The sequence below is a fragment of the Chiloscyllium plagiosum genome, chromosome 32 (assembly GCF_004010195.1).
Source record: "Chiloscyllium plagiosum isolate BGI_BamShark_2017 chromosome 32, ASM401019v2, whole genome shotgun sequence".
In the NCBI taxonomy this organism is placed as follows: domain Eukaryota; kingdom Metazoa; phylum Chordata; class Chondrichthyes; order Orectolobiformes; family Hemiscylliidae; genus Chiloscyllium; species Chiloscyllium plagiosum.
In genome coordinates this window covers 35,838,514-35,857,668 of record NC_057741.1, presented here as the reverse complement: position 1 = coordinate 35,857,668, position 19,155 = coordinate 35,838,514, and the positions used below count along the sequence as shown (strand labels likewise).

At 43.0% G+C, this 19,155-nt stretch overlaps 1 protein-coding gene across 3 annotated transcripts in view; it reads right to left on the bottom strand.

Moving 5' to 3' along the window:
• bmpr1ba (bone morphogenetic protein receptor, type IBa) overlaps positions 1-19,155 on the bottom strand; it is a 486,264-nt gene that overhangs the window by 218,577 nt on the left and 248,532 nt on the right. The window contains exons 1-2 of one of the 3 annotated variants that reach the window (XM_043674434.1): positions 10,451-10,478; positions 10,118-10,224 (exon numbers count right to left, since the gene is read on the bottom strand). The gene's annotated coding sequence lies outside the window, so the exon portion shown is untranslated. Of the gene's footprint in view, positions 1-10,117; positions 10,278-10,450; positions 10,479-19,155 lie in introns of those variants that run through there. The other 2 variants (XM_043674433.1, XM_043674432.1) reach the window with 2 other exon arrangements.

Genomic DNA, 19,155 nt, shown 5'->3' with positions numbered 1-19,155 from the left:
CGCTCCTGCCACCACCTCACCCCAAGTGGGGGCAAATCCTCTTCCTTATCCGAGGAAAGCACTGGTAGGAAGGAAAGCAGATGAGCTGTGTCAGTGTCATGGCTATCCCAGCCAAGGCTTCCTCATTCTCTCTCAGTAGCAGAAGTCCATAACAGTTTTAATACTTTCTGCAGATGCATTTACAGAATTAAAAAAAAATTCCAGCAGTCTGTGAGAGGAGGGGAGGAGTTACAAAGCAGTGAATCATCAAGAAATCTCTTTCGTTAATGCGCTCGTGTGTCAAATACCTCCCTCCCTTTTATTCCCGAAAAGGGGAATGTGAAGTCATGGAATACCTGGATCAGAGCCTGTTTCCTGTGGTTTGTAGCCAACCCCATTATCCAATGTTAAATTTTAGTGTGTGAATCAAGATAAAACTATTTTGTGCTTTGTTCATGCATTCACAAAAGTATCTTTTGAAAGAGTCTACTTGCACTTCTGTTGAAAGTCATTGTTTTGACACCCATGTCCCAGATTGGTTTCCTTATCAACTTGTCCAGACACACAGCTGGAACAGACAGCACTTGGCCTCCTGGTGCAGAAATACCCATGGACCATTTATCTGAAGAGGACCATTTTCAGCTGTGGGTAGTTTTTCGTTTGTTTGAGCAACTTCCTGGATGTTAGACAAGTACTGTTCATTCATCGGCTCTGTGCTCATCAAAAAAGCCTTGATTTTAAAGTTTCCATTCTTGCATTCAAACCTCTCTTTGATCTCCCTTGCCCACAGACCCCTTCCTAACTCTGTTACCTCCCGCTTCCTCCAGGTCCAGCCTCTTGTGCATCCCTGATTAAAATCACTTCCCCCACTGGTAAGCATGACAGCAATCTCTGAAATTGCCTCTCTAAACCCTGCCAACTCTGCCCTGTGGCGGGGCGAAGGGGGTGAGCAGGACGGTCCACAGAGGCCAGGAGTTGGGCCAGCACTACTTTCCCTATGCCAGCCTTCCGGCATTACACACTGTGGCCAGGCTGAGGCGCTGCAGTGCTGAACATGTGCCCCTCAGGGAGGCATAGACACATCAGTTTCTTGAGTTGCTGCAGTAACTCAGCAGCGTCACAGTTCGAAAGTGGGAGTTGCCGGAACTCAGGCAAACCGATGTCAGTAACCCAATGAATCCCAGAGAGGGGTAAGTCAGGGTATCGAGTGGTGAGTGTTGGCCCACATTTTGGTCGGGAGGGTAGGTTGGGTGGAAGAAGGGAAGGGAGAAGGGGGATGGCGTATTAACATTCCCTCCCACTGAAAATACAACTGGTGGGGTCATATCTAATCCATGTCTCTTGTCAAAGTGGGTTTTTCAGGATGGAGGTAGGTTTGTAGTGGAGTTTCCCAGAGGTTGGTCATGGGATCTTTGCTTTTCCTGATATATATTAGTAAGCTGCATCTTTCAGCGCAGGGGACAACTTCAAAGTTTGCAGATGTTATGAAACTTGGAAGATCTGAAAACTGTGTGGAGGACAGTGAGGAACTCAGAAGGTCTGAGATACATTGGTGGAGTGGGCAGTTAGGTGGCAGATGAGGTTCAATGCAAAAAGGTGTGAAGCGAAAGACTTTGGTAGTAAGAAAATTGAAAGACAATAAAAATTGGTACAATTCGTACGGGGGTTCAGGATCAGCAGGATATCAATGAATATGTGTATAGATTATTGAAGGTGGCAGGACTGAAGTGAGCAGCTAATAAAGCACACAGCACCCTTAGTTTTATTAAAAGGGTGTAGGAACAAGGAGGTGGTGTGGAACAAAAACAAGCATTATTGGAGAAACTCAGCAGATCTGGCAGCATCTATGCAGAGGAAGCAAAATCTGTTCTGAAGAATGCTTACTGCACTGGAAACGTTAAGGTTCTCCACCAGTTTCTGCTTTTGTTCCAGATTTTCAGTATCCACAGCCCTGTGTCTTATTTCATTGAGGTGATGTTGAACTTATACAAAACACTTGGTAGGCCTCAGCTGGGGTATTGTGTACAGTTGCTGGTGGCCACGAGTTAGGAAAGGTGTGAAAACATTGGAGCGTGTGCATCAGTGGCTCCAGGGATAAGAGACTTCAGTCATGAGGATAGACTGAAGACGTTGGGAGTGTTTTCTTGGGAGAGAAGGCAGCTGACAGGAGATTTGATAGAGATTTTCAAAATCATGAATGAGCTGGATAAAATAGATAGGGAGAAGATGTCCCTGCTCATTAAGGTTAAAAAAGAATGAGAGGGCATAGACTTAAAGTGATTAGTAAAAGAAGCAAGGGTGATGGGAGAAAATTACTTTTTCACACGTGAGCTGTTAGATTCTGTACTGCCTGGGAACGTGATGGAGGTGGATTCAATTGTAGCATTCCAAAGGACACTGGATGATTATTTGGATTAAAATAGTGTAAAAAGATGTGGGAAAAAAGAATAAAATTGATATGAAGTAATGATGCCTGTTTGAAGAGTGAGTGCAGGCCTGGTGAGCCGAATGATTTCCTTTTGTCCAGCAACAATTCTGTAAAAAAATGGTTTAAAACATCATTATTATGCTACTCTACCTGAATCTCCCAGGATATTGTGAACCTTGAAAAGGTTCAGAAAAGATTTCCAATGATGTTTCCAGGGTTGGAGGGTTTGAGCTATAGGAAGAGGTTGAATAAGCTGGGGCTGTTTTCCCTGCAGCGTCGGAGGCTGAGGGGTGACCTCATAGAGGTTTATAAAATCATGAGAAGCATGGATAGGGTAAATAGACAAGGTCTTTTCCTTGGGGTGAGGGAGTCCAGAACTAGCGGGCATAGGTTTAGGGGTGAGAGGGGAAAGATTTAAAAGGGACCTAAAGGACAACTTTTTCATGCAGAGGGTGATGCATGTATGGAATGAGCTGCTACAGGAAGTGGTGGAGGCTGGTACAATTACAACATTTAAAAGGCATCTGGATGAGTATATGAATAGGAAGGATTCAGAGGGATATGGGTCAAGTGCTGGCAAACGGGACTAGATCAATCTAGGATACCTGGTCGGCATGGATGAGTTAGAGTGAAGGGTCTGTATCTGTGCTGTACATCGCTATGACTCTATGAAGAATTTAGCAGCCTTGAGAATGACTTTTCCTATAGTCCAGAAAAGTGATGCAAATGTTATCTAGAATGCTTGTTGGCAGCAGAATGTGATGGTAATCTACAAGGCAGGGTGACCGGAGATGTCCAAGTGTATGCATCATTCTCTCAGACACCAATGTCTAACTCCATCAGGGGAAAGGCTGAGAACCTAAAGGGCAGTGAGTGGCTGACCACTACGTAACTGGTTCATAAACCTATTGAGCACTCTACGCAAAGTTTACACAATCGGGGGTCCATACGGGCCTTCTCAGATTCTAAGGGCAGAAAGCACTGACTTCAGTCCTCGAGGCTTGGAGACTTTCCATCCATGCTATAAGTCAAGTCTTTCTGCATTTTCCATTCCAGGTAATTCGCACGTCAAACCTTGTAATTTAACACAGAGTTCACACAAGGCCAATGTGTTGAACAACTTCGAGTCAAAATGTAAATGAGCCACAGAAGAACTATCCATTTTCTCGCACATTCAAGAACACAATGCGGCCAAACAACTGCTGGCAATTGAAAGCTGAGATCGAGTAAATGCACAGCAAGTGTAACCGTTTCTATTGAAGCACTTGCTCAAAGGGGTCACTGACTGTCCCAGAACACCACTCTTACTTAATTCAAAAGATATGTGTGCAAAAGTAACGCTCTCCCTTGATTTCCCATTTCACCCTCTCATCGCCTCCTTTTGTCCTGTGTATAGAAGTAAATGATTTGTTCCTCAAAACAGTAGGTTTGCTTGAGCAACGTAACCCTGTGATTTTCTTTTTCCTTTGCTACTCAGAGCGTTGCAAAGATCTACAGCACAGAAAAAGGCCCTTCAGCCCATCAGGCCAGCGCCAGTCAGAAACAAGCACCCAACTATTATAATCCCATTTTCCAGTACTTGGTCCATCGCCTTGCATGTTTTGGTGTTGGAAGTGCACATGTAAATATTTCTTAAATGCTATGAGGGTTCCTACCTCTGCCCTTTGAGGCAGTGTGTTCCAGATTCCAACCACCCTCTGGGTGAAAATATTTTTCCTTGCATCCCCTCAAAATCTATTCTGCCAGTCAGTGAGGATTTGAGTAATGGAACAAGAATGTCTTGCCGCAATTATCCAGGGCAGTAGCGAGGCCCCACCTGGAGTATTGTCTGTGCAGTTTTGGTCTCCTTACCTGAGGTGGGACGTTCTTGTTATAGAGAGAGTGCAGTGAAGGTCTACCAGACAGATTTCAGGGCTAGCAGGACTGACATATGAGGAGAGACTGAGTTGGCTGGGATTGTATGCTACATTATACAGCACTTCTCAGTGTATTTTGTAAAAAGAAAGTACATGTGACAATAAATTAAATCAAATCAGTATGCACTGGAGTTTAGAAGAATAAGGGTGGATTTCATAGAAAGCTTTAGAATTCTAACAACACTCAACAGGTTAGGTGCAGGAAGGATGTTCCCAATGGTGGTGGAGTCCAGAAAGTGGTCATAATTTATGGGTAAGGGGTAAGCCTTTTGAGATGGAGATGAGGAGAAATTTCTTCAGACAGGAAGTATTCAGCCTGTGGGATTCACTCCCACAGAAACTGGTTGAGGCCAAAATATTATACATTTTCAAGAGGGAGATAGATTTAGCAATTGTGGCTGAAGGGTTCAAGGGATATGGGGGAAGGTTGGGATTAGAGTATTGAGATTGATGATCAGTCGTGATTAAAAGTGACTGGCAGAGCAGGCTTGACGGGTCGAATGGCCTCCTCGATCTTCTACCATTCCCCCTACCAAGGAGACGAGTTCCTTCCATTCGATTATATCTATGTCCCTTTCCACAAGTTTCCAATGAGGCACTACGGCTGCAGCTTTAACAAATCAGAGAAGTCTGGTTGCAACAGTGTCATCGGTTTAGCCGTGTGGACTTGAGGATCGGGGTGGAGGAGCTGAACTAGAGTCATAGAGATGTACAGCAAGGAACAGACCCTTCAGTCCAACATGTCTATGCCAACCAGATATCCTAAATTATTCTAGTCCCATTTGCCAGCACTTGGCCCATATCCCTCTAAACCCTTCCTATTCAAAAGCCCATCCATATGCCTTTTAAATGTTGTAGTTGTACCAGCCTCCACCACCTCTAGCAATGCATTCCTTAAATGCACCGCCCTCTGCGTGAAAATGTTGCCCCTTACGTCCCTTTTATATCTTTCCCCTCTCACCCTAAACCTATGCCGTCTAGTTCTGGACTCCACCACCCCAGGGAAAAGATCACTAGAAGTGGGAGCTGTTCCAAAGACCACCTAACTGAGATAAAGACTTTAAGGTGAAATTTATTGATTTTTTTTCTGGCTTTATATTCCATATTTTGGTTTATTTTCTGTGTTTTAAGAGAGTGGTGAACTAAATACAACACTTATCAAGTATTTGTAATAAATGCATGGACAATAAATAAATAAATCAAATCAAAATTGCTGATTAAATCATTCATCCACACTTCTGATCACAGTTTTTACATCTTCTAATGACGTTCTTCTATTAGATTCTGTCTTCCTAATCTGTCAAATTGCCCTTTTATTGCATTTAAATCTGTCTATGATATTCCTGAAGTTTGGCCTCAGTATCGATTTGATCTGTGGACCCTGGAGTTTTTACTGTAGCTGTGACCTGTGGTGTACATTTGCCAAGGCACCAGCGCTAGTGGTGAAGCATTCCTTTCTTCAGTTCCATCATTCCTAGCTCGATCCTTTACGTCACTATTTTAAATGTTTCTTCACCATTCTCCAGCAGGGATTGTTAACCTCACTCACTAAGCTCCGAAACAGTCACATCACAGCCAACATTTAAATGGGGCCTTCCTGCGCAGACCCTTGCTCTCTAAGGACTTTGTAATTGCTTCTATCCTGCGTGCTTCTAGCTTCCTGAAGTAACAGGCGAGTTGTTCAAATGATCAAAAATCTGCAAAAACAACATTTCTCCTTTGGGGGCCCTAGGATTCTGCCTGAGGATTGCACTGTTCTAACAGTTTAACAGTGGAGCTGTTGAATGGTAGCATTTCTTAATGTTGCTATTGATTAATAGCTTGGGCAGTTCGAAACACAAGTGCATTGCTGATGCGGTGTAGTTTTGTGGTGCTTATAACCTTGCCCGTCCTTCTGTCATGCATTTACAGGATACTGAGAGGCCTGAATAGAGTGAACATGGAGACGGTGTTTCCACTCGTAGGTGAGACTAGGACCTGGAGGCCCAGACTCAGAGTGAAGTGACCACCCTTTCGAACTGAGATGAGGAGGAATTTCTTCAGCAGGTGGGTGGGGAATCTGTGAACTTCATTGACGTGAAGGCTGTGGAGGCCAAGTCATTGAGTGTCTTTAAGAGAGATACAGATCGACTTTTGTTTAGTTTGAGAATCAAAAAGGCAGGAGAATGGGGGTTGAGAAACATAATCAACTGTGATTGAATGGTGGAACAGACTTGATGGACGGAATGGCCTAATTTTGCTCCTATATCTTATGGTCTTATGGACCAAGTCGAGGTCCTTTTTGTATCATCGGAGGTGGCAAGTCTATATTTCCCTTGACTGGAAAAAGCTTCAAGACTGATGACTGGATCCCGACCCTGACAGCAGTGCTCACAAGTTTTTCAAACACAGATGAGTGCATGGTCATTTGCAACAGGAATTCATCTGAACTTTCCTTCTTGACTCAGGGGCTTTGAGGCTAATGTAGCACCTCAAATTCCAGAAGAGAGATCTTAGAACTTGGGGTTTTGGGGTAGAGGTTTGGCAGGGAGAATGTACCATTCTTCAAAACACTGAGATATCAAGATAGCAAGGGATATAGCAATACTGCGGGAAAATGGGATGAGGGTAGACATGCTCTTGTTGAATAATGGGGATGGCTTGAGGGTCGCATTGACCTAATACTGCTCCTGTGTTCCAAAAGTATTTAGAAATTATCACTGACGTGGAGCATGGTAGATTCAGCTATGAAAGATCTGTATCCAGCACATTCACACCCAGAACTGCTAATCTCAAACAGATGTTATAGCCTTTCTACAATGTCAGGGAGCACAATGCATACACCCATTGGAACTGTCAGAACGGTCAAAAACTGTCAAAGTTGTCAAAGAACTTAGAGTACAAATGTTTGGTTTCATAATGATTACCTGAAGGAATTTCAACGCATTATGTTTTTCCTTTAGCAATGAGAGATTATTTAAAAATTCTCAATAGCCACCTCACTTTATAATGTATCACCATGGCTGCTGAGGTTTGTCTCGAGTGGATAGTAACTGATATGTCATAGTGGAAGTAGGAGCAAAGGTGAAGGCTGGGTCATAAGTGGGCACTAAGTTGGTATGGGGCCAGAGTGGTGGGTACAGGGGTACATAGCTTAGCATAGCAAATGCCAGGAATCATGGCTAAACCAACATACATTGGTTTAGGAATGTGCATGGCCTTTGGAAAAGAGTAGAGGGCTTAGGTGGTATAGAGGGCATCAGATGGAAGGAGTGGAGAGGATGGGGCATGGGCATATTAGGGCAATGCAATGGACGAGGACAGAAGGGTTATTTTTTAATTTGTTAGTTAAACTGCAGTACATTACAGTGTGGGGAGGCAGGTTTTGTGCCAAGTCCAAATCTGCACCCAACAACCTCTACTCTCATTCTATAGTTGCCCAGTCTTCCTCCCAGGATTCGACCTGGGTTCAATTCCAGTCTCAGGTGACAATCTGTGTTGAGTTTGCACATTCTCCCCGTGAGTGCGTGGGTTTTCTCTGGGTGTTTCAGTCTCCCAGAGTCCAAAGATGTGCAGTTCAGGTGGATGGCCATTGGAAATTGCCCATTATGCAGGGTTACAGACCTGAACTAAAGCCCCAGCTTCCAGGCTGGTTTGCTCCAGGTGTTCTTTGTGGGGACTGAGAAATGTCCCATCTCTTTGCTCTCAGTCAGGTGACCAAAGCTTCCTGATCTTCGACCATTTAGGAAATATCTTGTATTTCTATTTCTGCTACCAAAGTAATTAACTTTGCACATTTCCACATTTTATTCCATCTGTCAAGATTTTCTCCACTCAGTCAGCCTGTTTAGGTGTCCCTGAATGACTCTTTGCATTCCCCTAACAACTTGTATTCTCAACAAGTTTTGCCTCATCAGCAAACTTGGAAATATTACATTTGGTCTCACATCCAAATCATTGATCTGGTTTGCTTAAAAATTAGAATTCACTTCATCAAGAGTCTGGATTAAAATCACAGCTTGAAACCCTCAAAAATAGACCACTTATAGAATGGCTACAGTGTGGAATCAGACCATTCAGCTCATCAAAACCATCCCAACTCTCCGAAGAGCATCCCACCCAGACCAACACTATCCTGTAAGCCTGCATTTCCCATGGACACCATGGGCAATTTCCCACAGCCAATCCACCTAACCTGCACATATTTGGACTGTGGGAGGAAACCCATGTAGACACAGTGAGAATGCACAAATTCCACACAGACAGTCATCCAAGGCTGGAATCGAACCTAGGTTGCTAGTGCTGTGAGGCAGTACTGCTAACCAATGAGCTACTGTGCTGCCCTTCTTGCACCAGCCCAACACTGAGTGTGTCAGAAGATTAAAAATGTAAGATCACCCAAGAGAAGACACTTGCCTTTTTTAACACTGATGATCTGGCTGGTACAGGTGGATGCTACACCAATAACATGCCTTTCTGGAATCTGCTCCTTTAGAGTCAAATCTCCCTACACACCTTCACCAAAGTCTCTCCACAATTCACACAAGCATGTTCACCGCTGGTCAGGGTTTTGATACTCCGCCCCCCCACCTCTCCATTAGTTTCCACGTTCACCTCCCTTGGTGCAGTTATACACACCATAGAACACATGGTTTTGGAAACCTCTCTCAATGTCACTGTGGACATTAGGGACAAGTGTAAGAAGACATCACTGATGGTATCATGCCTGTATACATTGTGGGAACCCTAGTGCAAAGATGCTCAGTGTCAGTAAATTTTCCAACATTATTTCAGTTTAAAGAGGGTCTCTTTGAACAGATCAAGGAAATGAAGTAAACATTAAGAGCATTTTCACAATGTCTTGTCAAGTTGCATTGACCCAACCCTTAGCAACTGGGGCTGTCGCTGTGAGAAACACTGCTGTTTTCTCTTTACTCCAGACACTTTGACAAATAGGGCCTCAAATCCCCTGGAATAGAGCCAACATCTTGCACTATCCTATTTGAAACACTGATATCTCATAAACAATGGAATCGAAATGGAAATTAGTTTATGCTGTTCTAACCTGCTACTATAACTGATCTCCCTTCTCTGCCTCCAAGGCACAATAATCAGCTATATTTAGATTCAACATAATATTCTCCACTGTTGCTCAACAACTTATAGGTGAACATGCTGGGCAGTACAAACAGTAGATTGTGCATGACCCCTCAAAGTGACAACAGGTATGCATCACAAACGTTATTTCTGCAATGACAGAGAAAGTGGAGGGATACCTTCCAACACTATTTGCCTTGTTTCAAGTCACAAATGCTAAATTTGTGATAGCTTTAGCAGCAGTTAGGGCAGAGTCAAATCGGATAAGCTGTCTCGTGCTCAAGTAAAAACAAGTAAACTGCAGGTTTGAAGAAGAGTTACACTGGACTTGAAACATCAGCTGTTTCTCCCAGTACAGATGCTGTTGGGTTTCTCCAGCACTTTCTGCCTTCCTTTAAACTATCTTGTGCTCCCAGCCAATAAGAGACTCCGTGTGCTACAAGTGGTCTTAGAGAGAAGATAAATGGGAAACATTTGGGGGATGAAAATAAAGTGGAAAACAATTTATAGCTGCACAGTATTCTATAAATGCACGCAGTGCTGCCCAAGAAAATTGCAGAACAAATTCTGTGGCTAGTATTCGGTGAGCACTGAAGGTCACAACAAATCTGACATTGGCCAAGACTTAAAGCAGCAAAGGAGTTTCCCTCCACAACGTAAGTTGTATTCGATAGATTAAATGACACAAGATCAGAGAGACAAAATGCCAAACTCTTACCTGCAATAGACACTGCCCTTTTATTCTAAAACCTTGTCAGTGCTTCAGGGAAACGCACCGATCCACTCATTCCGAAAAGTGAAATCCAAAAACTGGAATACTTCAACCTGTGAGAAGAAAGACTGGGATCAGAGTGTAAAAATCCAGCACTGGGAGCCAGCATGCAGCTCTCTCCTTGTGTTAGCCGCTGCGTACAGATCTATAAATATTGACCCTGCCAACACTTGCTCCCTGGCACACGGCTGAGAGCCCTGTTATTGTACACCATGGTATCAGAATGATGAAATGCCTCATTGCTCAGCTGCTCATTTGCAGACACGGAACCACACATACCAGCACTGTGAGCCTGGAAATACTGCCACCCCACCACGTTCAGTGGAAGCAAGAGTGAGCCCGAGTACCCAAGACAGGCCCCTCCCCTGACATGTACATTGGCCAAAGAAATATCCTTGCCATAATAAATAAAACAAACGTCGTGCAGTCCCTTCCTGCAATGCTGTTTCCCCACCTCCCAAAGCCCCCTCCCCTACCACTATCTTCCATGCTCTTGTTAAAAGGAAGCAGACAATTAATTTTGACAGCATAGTGCAAGCAATAAAATTGCACACTTTGTCACTCAAATACAAAGCTAAAATGACAAGGATCGCAACCGGATCTCTTTAAAGAGAAGCTATTGATTAATAGAATCAATTCAAATGGCTAGAATGAACATTGCAGAGAGATGTTAAACTCGATCTTTTATACATCCTACAAGTTACTTAAAGTTGTACCAATTTCAGTAGGAACACTTTTGTTACTGGAAGAGGCAAAGATAAAGTCCTCTAACCGGGGGGAAAACAACCTGAAAAGTACAGGGCAATTGTTCAAGGATATAATATCAATGAGATATCACACAAAATACCCAAACTAATGTGCAACAAAGTGGTAGTGCAATAATCACAATGCCCCTAAACGTCCAATTGCACTAGTGCATCTTGAATGAATTGGGCTAGACTGAGATCCCATTCAAAACTTCCGAAACAGTAATAGCCATCTCAACCCCACCTTGAAGTAAAAGGCAGCACACAATCTGTAGGAGCAAATTATTGCGGATGCTGGAATCTGTACTGAAAACAACAAATGCTGGAGATCATAGTGGGGCAAGCAGCATCCATGGACAGACAGCAAGCTAACGGTTTGAGTCTAGATGACTCTGAGAGAGCTTGCTCTCTCCCCACAAATGGTGCCTGATCCGCGGCAATTTCCAGATAGAGTCATAGAGTCATAGAGATGTATAGCATGGAAACAGACCCTTCGGTCCAACCCGTCCATGCCGACCAGATATCCCAACCCAATCTAGTCCCACCTGCCAGTACCTGTCCCATATCCCTCCAAACCCTTCCTGTTGATATACCCATCCAAATGCCTCTTAAATGTTGCAATTGTACCAGCCTCCACCACATCCTCTGGCAGCTCATTCCATACACAAACCACCCTCTGTGTGAAAAAGTTGCCCCTTAGGTCTCTTTTGTATCTTTTCCCTCTCACCCTTTAGTTCTGGACTCCCCAATCCCAGGGAAAAGACTTTACCTACTTACCCTATCCATGCCCCACATAATTTTGTAAACCTCTATAAGCTCACCCCTCAGCCTCCGACGCTCCAGGGAATACAACCCTAGTCTGCTCAGCCTCTCCCTATAGCTCAAATCCTCCAACCCTGGCAACATCCTTGTAAATCTTTTCTGAACCCTTTCAAGTTTCACAACATCTTTCCGATAGGAAGGAGACCAGAATTGTACGCAATATTCCAACAGTGGCCTGACCAATGTCTTGTACAGCCGTAACATTACCTCCTAATTCCAGTACTCAATACTCTGACCAATAAATGAAAGTATACCAAATGCCTTCTTCATTATCCTATCAACCTGTGACTCCACTTTCAAGGAGCTAGGAACCTGCACTCCAAGGTCTCTTTATTCCCTAGGACCTTACCATTAAGTGTATAAGTCCTGCTAAGATTTGCTTTCCCAAAATGCAGCACCTCGCATTTATCTGAATTAAACTCCATCTGCCACTTCTCAGCCCATTGGCCCATCTGGTCAAGATCCTGTTGTAATCTGAGGTAACCCTCTTCGCTGTCCACTACACCTCCAATTTTGGTGTCATCTGCAAACTTACTAACTGTACCTCTTATGCTGACATCCAAATCATTTATGTAAATGACAAAAAGTAGAGGACCCAGCACCAATCTTTGTGGCACTCCACTGGTCACAGGCCTCCAGACTGAAAAACAACCCTCCACCACCACCGTCTGTCTTCTACCTTTGAGCCAGTTCTGTATCAAAATGGCTAGTTCTCCCTGTATTCCATGAGATCTAACCTTGCTAATCAGTCTCCCATGGGGAACCTTGTCGAACGCCTTACTGAAGTCGATATAGATCACATCTATCGCTCTGCCCTCATCAATCCTCTTTGTTACTTCTTAAAAAACTCAATCAAGTTTGTGAGACATGATTTCCCAAGCACAAAGCCATGTTGACTCGCCCTAATCAGTCCTTGCCTTTCCAAATACATGTACATCCCGTCCCTCAGGATTCCCTCCAACAACTTGCCCACCACCGAGGTCAGGCTCACTGGTCTATAGTTCCCTGGCTTGTCCTTACTATCCGTCTTAAATAGTGGCACCATGTTTGCCAACCTCCAGTCTTCCGGCACCTCACCTGTGACTATCGATGATACAAATATCTCAACAAGAGGCCCAGTAATCACTTCTCTAGCTTCCCACAGAATTCTCGAGTACATCTGATCAGGTCCTGGGGATTTATTCACCTTTACCGGTTTCAAGACATGCAGCACTTCCTCCTCTGTAATCTGGACATTTTGCAAGATGTCATCATCTATTTCCCTACAGTCTATATCTTCCATATCCTTTTCCACAGTAAATACTGATGCAAAATACTCATTTAGTATCTCCCTCATTTTTTGAGGCTCCACACAAAGGCCGCCTTGCTGATCTTTGAGGGGCCCTGTTCTCTCCCTCGTTACCCTTTTGTCCTTAACGTTTTTGTAAAAACCCTTGCACTTGTGGGACAACAGCAATGCTGAAGAAGCTCAGCGTGGAGAACCAGGTCTCCCATTGTAAACCACAAAATCCTCAATGATTAAGATTCTCCTTCAAAACAACAATGTCTTTGGCCAAATTTCTGGTCATCTGAGACACGAACCTGCATGTAAAACTTCCCCAGAAAGTTAGGACAGATGAAGGGGCTTTTCTCTTTAGCAAAGGTCAAATTGAGGACTGGCTTGATTGAGGTCTTTAAAATTATAATAGGATTTGATAAAGTAAACATTCGCAGAGGTTCCTAAATTACAGGCCGTGAATATAGTCACTGATACATCCAATTGGAAATTCAGAAGAAACCGAACAACAGGGGAAAGCAATAGCCCATTGGTAATGTCACTGGTCTCACATTCAAGAGTCCCAGGCTGATGAACAAAGAACAGAAGAGATGTGCAGCACAGGAACAGGCCCTTTTGCTAATCATCATACCCTAACTAAACTAAAAAACACACCCTGTGCCCTTATTTAGTCCATACCCATCTATTCCCTCCCTATTCATTTAACCATTCACATGCCTCTTAAATGACACCGAAAGAAGGGCTTATGCTCGAAACGTCGATTCTCCTGCTCCTTGGATGCTGCCTGAGTTGCTGCGCTTTTCCAGCAACACATTTTTCAGCTCTTAAATGACACCAACACGCCTGCTTTCACCACCCCTTCTGGCCGTGCCTCCCTCGTACATCTCCCTTAAACTTTCTCCCTCTAACCTTGAACTTGTGCCCACTTGTAATTGAAACTTCAACCCTAGGAAAAAGCCTCTGGCTATCCACCCTATCTATGCCTCTCATCGTTTTGTAGACCTCTATTTGGTCTCCTCTGAGCTGCAGTCTTTCCAGTGAAAACAATCCAAGTCTTTTTAACCTTTCCTCATCGCCAATGCCCTCGAGCCTGGCAACATCCTGGTGAACCTTCTCTGCACACTCTCCAAAGCTTCCATGTTCTTCTGGTAGTGTGGCAACCAAAAACTGCACATAATACTCCAAATGTGGCCTAACAAGGGTTTTATATAGCTGCAACATTGTTTGCCATCTATTGTACTCCAAATCCCGGCGACCGAAGGCAAGCATGTTCTGGGAACATGGATTTAAGTTGCATTGGAGAAGCTGGTGGAATTTAGGTACAGTAATTAAACTAGAACTGAAAGCTAGTCTCTGTAATGGTGACCATGAAACTATCGTCATAAAATCTATCTGGTTCACTAATTTCTTTATATGAAGCAAGTCTGCTTCCTTACCTCATTGAACCCAACTGTACTCCAAAGTGACCTAGCAAGCCAGTCAGTACAAGGTAATTCAGTTAAAAATGTCACAACACCAGGTTATAGTCCAACGAGTTTATTTGGAAGCACTAGCTTTTGGAGTGCTGCTCCTTCAGCAGGTAGTTGACTATAACCTGGTGTTGTGTGATCTTTAACTTTGTCCAGTCCAGTCCAACACCAGCTCCTCCACATCAGGGTAATTCAGAACAGTCACAAAATTCAGACCTTGTTGGCAACACCCACATTTCAGCAAAGAAATCAAAACAAGAGGCTAGTGGAAACAATAATTATAACCTGCACCCACAAAGGTTAGCTTAGTGAAACAACAGAGGTGCATTTAGGGGGAAACTAGATAAATGTATGAGGGAGATATTAGGTTCAGAAAGTTGGATTGAACAGATGAGACTAAGAGCTTTTGGTTACAGGAGATTATTAAATTATTCTTCTTGTTTTTTATGGTTATTTAACATTTGAAATCAGTTTAGAATAGCTTTAAATCCCACACAAGAATTATTTAGCAGTGTTTTTTAAAGAAGATAATTTTGCTGCTAAAAGTTTGGTATTGCTCATACAAAGATAGCAAAGTTGGTGTGAGGGCATTAACTATCCCCAATGTTCACCCCTAATCCACAAAGAGGAAGAGGGGATTGAAGGCACAACACTTCACATTATTCAACTTCAGATCCTATTTATGCAACACATAATGTGTTGCATAATGTGTGAAAATGGTGCATGTGCAGATTAAGAGCGTTTAGTTACAGGAGATCATTAAGTTATTCTTTTTTTTTAATGGTTATTTAACATTTGAAATCAGTCTGTAATAGTTTGAAGCACATTATGTTATTTCTAATAAGCATGGTAATTTTGCTGCTAACATTTTGAAATGACTCATGCAAACACAGCAAAGTTGATGCGAAAGCATTAAATATCCACAAATGTTGAACCCATCATGATATTAGCATTTTCATCTCTAATCCAATGAGGAAGAGAGCCATGAAAGCACCAGGTTTCTTTCGTTCAATTCAACTCCTCATGCTATTTATGTTCCCAATACTGTCTGTGTGGAGAGGATGCCAGCGCAGAAAGGATAACAGTGAGGAGCAAAGGATGAGACAGGAATCTCATCAAATGCATCAAGCCATTAGCCTCTGAAGTGAAAAAGAAATGTGTTGAAGATTGGAACTAACTGTTGTAAAAAAAAAAATTAACAAGCGTATTTGTTCCATGTTTCTAAAATTGATGCAGATTTGTACGTGATGAACTAAACATCTGACACAACATCTCAGCTGCCACACTGAGACGCCCTTTGCACTTCTGAAAAAAAAGGTTATGTTGCAGGGAGGTGGAGGTTTTCGGTCACCATTCTAAAAGGTGACGTTTTAAAAATTATTAAAATAAATTGTTGACTTATTGAAAAACCTCATTGGGGTGCTATGCTTGAAATCAAGCCGACAATCCCCAGACTGATCACAAATGTGAAAAGATTTAGTCAAAGTATCAACAGGCTCAATTTACCCAACTGATGAACGCACAGTAAGAGAAAACATTCACTAGGTTTCTGTACATAAAAAGAAAATATCTATTAGAAACAAATTGTCTTGGACCAATAGCAATTAGGAAAAATAAATTGGAAACTTATAACTACAACATAAACTCTGTTCCTTCTTAAACTCCCCCTTCACAAAGAGTCCAGCACACAAAGACATGGATATGAAAGGTGGAAAGTGAAAGAGATCAATCAGGGATACACACCAATCTGGATCACGGGATTCAATGACAATTTTTCTTTCTATTTCTTCCAATTGATTTTGATTCTTCATTGTGGATGTCTGATGCTCTTTCTCATTCACTGATTGAGAATTCAATTCTTCACTGTCTTTGTTCAATAGGGATTTGCAGAGAAATATTAGACAGCCAGCTAATACAGGAGACTTTCCAGCCCTTACACACACCAGAGAGGTACACAGAGAGATGTTTTGCTGTTTTCTCTTTTCAGACAGGGTGGTTCTCCCCTGTACCAGCTCTACACGCAAGCTATGGTCACCTGGTCAGGAGTCAACCATAGAAATATAGAAGATAGGAGCAGGAGGGGGCTATTCAGCTCTTCGAGCCTGATTCGGCATTCATCATGATCTTCGTTGATTGTCCAACTTAGTAGCCTGATCCTGCTTTCTCCGCATAACGTTTGATCCCATTCAGCCCAAGTGTTATATCTAGGTGCCTCTTGAATACATTCAGTGGTTTGGCATCAACTCCTTCCTGTGGTAATGAATCCCACAGGCTCACCACTCTCTGGGTGAAGAAATGTCTCCTCATCTCCGTCCTAAATGGTCCACCCCGAATCCTCAGACTGTGACCCCTAGTCTGGACGCATCCACCATCGGGAACTTCCTCCCTGTATCTGCACTGTCTAGTCCTGTTAGAATTTTATAAGTCTCTATGAGGTCTCCCCTCATTCGTCTGAACTCCAGCGAAAGCACTCCTAGCCTTGTTGATCTCTCCTCCTACGTCATTCCCGCCATCCCCGGAATCAGCCTGGTAAACCTTCGCTGCTCTCCCTCAAGAGCAAGATCATCCTTCCTCAGGAAAGGAGACAACACTGCACACTATATTCTAGCTGTGGCCTTACCAAGTCCCTGTATAACTGCAACAACACATCCCTGCTCCTGTACTCTAAACCTCTCACAGTGAAGGCCACGTACCATTTGCCTTCTTTACCACCTGCTGCACCTGTATACCAATCTTCAGCGCCTGGTGCACAAGGATACCCAGATTCAGCTGCACACTCTCCTCCCCCAATTTACTGCCATACAGGTAGTAATCTGCTGCCTTGTTTTTGTTTCCAAAGTGAATAATCTTGCATTTATCCAAATTATACTGCATCTGCCACTGATTTGCCCACTCACCCAACCTGTCCAGAACATGTTGAAACATCTCTGCATTCTTGTCGCAGTTTACCCTCCCACCTAACTTGGTATTGTCTGTAAACTTTGAGATGTTACATTTTGTTCCCACTTCCAAATCATTAATATATATTGTGAATAGCTGGGGTCCTAGCACCAATCCCTTAGGCACCCCACTAGTTACTGCCTGCCAATGTGAAAATGATCCCATTAATTCCTACTTTTTGTTTTCTCTCTGCTAACCAGTGTTCTATCCCTCTCAGTAACCTCACAAGATCCTATGCATTTTAATTTTGCATAATAATCTCTCATTCAGGTCTTTGTTAAATGCTTTCTGAAAGCCCAAATATACCACATCTACTGGCTCCCCCTTGTAAACTCTGCTAGTTACATCTTCAGATGATGTTGACCAGCAGTTTTCCCTTAGTTCAGATCCCATCAGCTCCATGGTGTCTACTTCTGCCCTCACTCTTCCAGGCAAAAGCAACATTGAGTTGTATACACAGGGCACTGTAGAAAACATGATTTTAAAAACTGCAGCCATCTCCTTCTACATGCTCCTTGGTTTAAAGCAGTACTTTGCTCTTTTAGTTCACAGTTCAAAAACTAAGGAAACAAAAAGATGTGGTCTTTATACTGCTAAAAAAAACAGAGAATTTAGCATGTAAAGTTGATGATCTAGCCTTCCAAGTTCAGAGCTGTTGAATTCCAATGAAGAAATTATTGTGACATTTACAGTGATTAATTCTGATGTTGCAAAAATTCTATTCGCTCATTAGAAAACTCAACTTTGCAGGGCTGGATGTTAGCTGGACTAGAATGCCTTCTGTTAGTACACTCAAAAATGTGACAGTCCCACACTGAATACCAATGGGTTAATTACTGCAGGAAATTGTTCACTTTTGCAAGAGTTGATTTTGGTCTGGTGCAGAACGGGGATGCAGGAGGAAGCTGTAAGATATCGATTGGCAGTACAGCAGGGCTAGCTGGGAGCGGATTGTTTACTACTGCAGTTTAAATTAGAAGTTCTAACCTCAGTGAATTGCCAATCCTCCAGGACTGTCCCAGAGAGTCTCGGAATTAAAGACTAACTGCCCGGAAACGTTTGCAACAACGCCCATATAAAGAAACCATAGAGACCATTGAAGAGTTTTATTTTTCATTTTCTTTGAACTCATCATCCATTTATTTGTCAAAAAAGGAATGGATTTTGATGGGAGGAAAAGCAATTTGACAGGACATGGGGGAGGGAAGACAAACCACCAGGAATACGTCCAACCAGAGTTGGAAACCTTATAATTGCTCATAACAAGAAACCTAACTGGACAGCTCACAGCTGTGTTTAGCTTCCATTGTAGCCATTGTGGAAAGTTCAGTATGGTTCACATGTGCATTGGCACTACTTGCTAGAGCGCAGGGTAAACACAGATGAGAAAAGGACATGAATGCTTCTCCTTGTGCCACAGTGTCAAAGTCTGGATATGTACTTGAAGTGTGGTTTGACCAAAGCACTGCAGAATTTCAGCACCACATCGGACATGCTGAAAATATCCATTCTGATGTAGGCCTCCCAATGAAACTGCTCTGGGGTCCTAACCGAGAAGTTGTAACATTGCAAACTTATCTTTTTCTTACTTTCAAATGAATGTTGCTGTATTTGGACCTTGATTGCAAATGAGCCATGTTCTCGACAAATGATGGAACAGGTTGGAGGAAATGAATGGTCTCCTCCTGATCCTGTCTTCCCTCCTGTTTTCAGAATTAATAAGTTTTCTAC